Below are 3,217 nucleotides of genomic sequence, written 5' to 3' on the forward strand. Positions count from 1 at the left end.
AATGCAAAGGAGAGTTAGGTGTTTTGTTAGTTCCTGTTGAAATGTACATATAAATCAGTCTTCTGTCTATGAAAGTATTTACTCCTCTGGCCTTCCATGTTCAGTTTACAGAGTCGGTGGGCAAATGTAGATTAAAAGGTACACTTAATCTAGAAAGCATATATGAGGTTTTTAGATGTTTTGGTTTTCAATCCATGCTTTTCTTATTTGTAAGTCTGATTGCTGTTAAAGTAGGAAATTCAGATATTTTCTTAGAAAAGGATTAGGAAGTCTTTATGCAGCTCATTTTTGATGTTAATTTTAACAGAGTATTTCTGAGAGTCCTCCAAAGAAAGACATTAAACATTTATTTGGAGCTGCAGATCAGAAAGGACCACGTATATTAAATGAACAAGTAGAAGGTAAGAATTGTATTTTCTTAAAAAGTCACTTGATAGAATGTTAATTTAAAATGGGAATACTGATATGTTCTAATATCCAAAGAAAATCACCTATTAAATGCATAGAAAGGAGAAAGATGTGAAAAGGAGATCAACTGTATATCTTATCAGGTGTCAGCAACAGATTAAATTGAGAGTGCCACTGAAGGAGCTAAATTACTGGTTCCATTTCAAGATACTCTAAGACCTAAGGGACATCAGGAAATAAGAGGAAAAGAGGGAATGATGAGAAAGGCGGAGAGTACCGGGAGTAAATGAAGGACAAAGCAGCTCTTTATAGTGGAAGGTGGTAACATAAAATAATCCTTTTAAAAGGAAGAGCAGAGTATTTGAAATGCAGAAATAATATCAAGTGAGCTTCCAGTACCAAAGTTTGTCAGAGTAGTATGCCAAAATTTTTCCACTCTTAACTGATTTCCTCGCTGTTGGGACGACATTAAGGACTGGCGTAGCTGATTATGCAGAGCTATGTCCTAGTCAGCTATAAATGTATATATCTTAATGTCATATAAAATGGTGGCACTTCATAAGATAGTATCATTTAGTGCAAAATAGGAGAATTGGAAGGAAGAAGAGAGCAGGGTCAGTTAGGGGGAGATCAAGGAAGCTTTAGCCCTGATAAAAAGTGCATTAGAAAGTTTATGACTTTTTTAAAAAATTTTATTTATTTATTTGACACAGAGAGAGAGACAGCGCGAGAGGGAACACAAGCAGGGGGAGTGAGAGAGGGAGAAGCAGGCTTCCCGCCAAGCAGGGAGCCCAGTGCGGGGCTCGATCCCAGGACCCTGAGACTATGACCTGAGCTGAAGGCAGACGCTTAACAACTGAGCCACCCAGGCACCCCGAAAGTTTATGACTTTTAATACATTTTCAGTTTTGGAGAATCGATAGTGACGAGCTTGAGGCTTTTTCTAGAAGGTTCAGTTAAGGTAAAGGAATGTGGCAACAGACTCAGTGTGGACCAGAATTTCTCAAATTTTAGTGAATCATCCGAGACCTTGTTAAAAATGCACATTGTGAGCAGCAGGTCTGGGATTCTGCAGTCTGACTTCTCAGGTGATGTCAGTGTTGGTGGTCCTTTGGTCATGTGCTCCATAGGAAGGATGTAGACTTCCCTTTAGCGAAATCAGGAAGGGCCATTGGATAGTTCAAGACATAATGGAATCAAGGAAAAGCATTATTTTGTTTTTATTGCTGAGCATGTCTTTAGCTAGAGGGGAGCAAGGAGATGCTGAAATAGAGGTTATAGATGTAAGATACTACTGCTAAACAAAGAGGAAAGAAGTGGTGGAGATAATCTGTAATAAAAGGGATGTAAAAGCAGAACAATCAAGACCATAGATCCAGAAATTACTTTTTTTTTTTTAAAGATTTTATTTATTAATTTGACAGAGAGAGAGAGAGAGAGCGAGAGCAGGAACACAAGCAGGGGGAGTGGAAGAGGGAGAAGGAGGCTTCCCGAAGAGCAGGGAGCCCGATGTGGGACTCGATCCCAGGACCCTGGGATCATGACCTGAGCCGAAGGCAGACGCTTAACGACTGAGCCACCCAGGCACGCCAGAAATTACTTTTTTAAAAAATTTATTTATATTAGGGATAGAGAGAGCGAGCGACCAGGGCGAGGGGCAACGGGAGAGGGAGAGAGTATCCTTAAGCAGACTCCCTGCTGAGCCTGGAGCCTGATGAGGGCCTCATTCCCAGGACCCAGACATCATGACCTGAGCCGAAATCAAGAGCCAGGTGCTCCCAGAAATTACTTTTGAAGAAGGTAGATAGTGAAGGGAAGGAGGGAAGAAAGTGAGGCGTGTTAGCTAGGAAATTTTGGAGTTGATGAGGAAGCTCGAGAGAATTCACTTTAGATGACTTGAGTGTATTTGCACTCAACTCAACAAAACATTAAATTACAGCTGCTCCACAAAGAATACTGAAAGCAGATGGAGTGCTAAAGTTGGGGTAAAACAGCCACTCTTTCATCCTCCTCAGATCTATGGGACATCAAAGATCTCTCTTGTATTGGTATTCATTATTCCAATGAGATTAATTTGAATATGGAAGCTTCAGCTTTTTTTTTTTTAAGATAGCTAATTTTTTGATATGATAGCTGTTTCACAAAAACTTTTAAAGAATAACATGATCTACCAAATCAAACTAATTTTGGAAACCAAAGAGATTATAGGGTTCGTTCTCTAAATGCTACAATTGTTATTATCAGTAAGATTGACACTGAATACATATATTTGCATTTTTTTTCAATATTTATACTGGGTTCATATTTCTCTCTTGTCGCTGTCCTAACCCACCTTCCTATCTCCAGAAACAGAACACCAAAACCTAATGTAATCATTTTCAGAGCCAAGCATGAGGATTCAGCTTAGTACTAACTGCATGAATGTTTAGTTGCCTTTCACGTTTACATATAATTAACTGCATGTCCATTTTGCCTTTTAGATTCTCCGAAAAGATATCCTTACGTGAAGGTAAAACTTTTATATTTTTATTTTGAATTTTTAACTACCGATTGTATGAAAGGTACATCATGTCTTAATCATATTGTTTCAATACCCATTCAGCCTACCGTTGAAGTGAAAGATTCTGTTCCTAATAAAACAGTAGAAGTCAAGGACAAACAAACATCCAACTCAGGTAAATTTTACAATACAAATTTCACAGTGGAAAGAAGTACACTAAAATATTTAAAATGCTCACAGTCTTCTTATTCTGAATTCTTTTTTTTTTTTTTTTTTGGTGGCAAATTTAACTGAAGGATTTGACATAAA

At 38.1% G+C, this 3,217-nt stretch overlaps 1 long non-coding RNA gene across 1 annotated transcript; it reads left to right on the plus strand.

Annotated features, from left to right (window-relative positions):
* Positions 1 to 329: 329 nt before the first annotated feature.
* On the plus strand, positions 330 to 3,128 carry LOC123323932. The gene is made up of 3 exons (XR_006539574.1): positions 330 to 401; positions 2,889 to 2,917; positions 3,011 to 3,128. It is a non-coding gene; the product is annotated as an uncharacterized LOC123323932 (long non-coding RNA).
* Positions 3,129 to 3,217: the final 89 nt, after the last annotated feature.

Source organism: Neomonachus schauinslandi, unplaced genomic scaffold, assembly GCF_002201575.2.
Source record: "Neomonachus schauinslandi unplaced genomic scaffold, ASM220157v2 HiC_scaffold_2684, whole genome shotgun sequence".
In the NCBI taxonomy this organism is placed as follows: domain Eukaryota; kingdom Metazoa; phylum Chordata; class Mammalia; order Carnivora; family Phocidae; genus Neomonachus; species Neomonachus schauinslandi.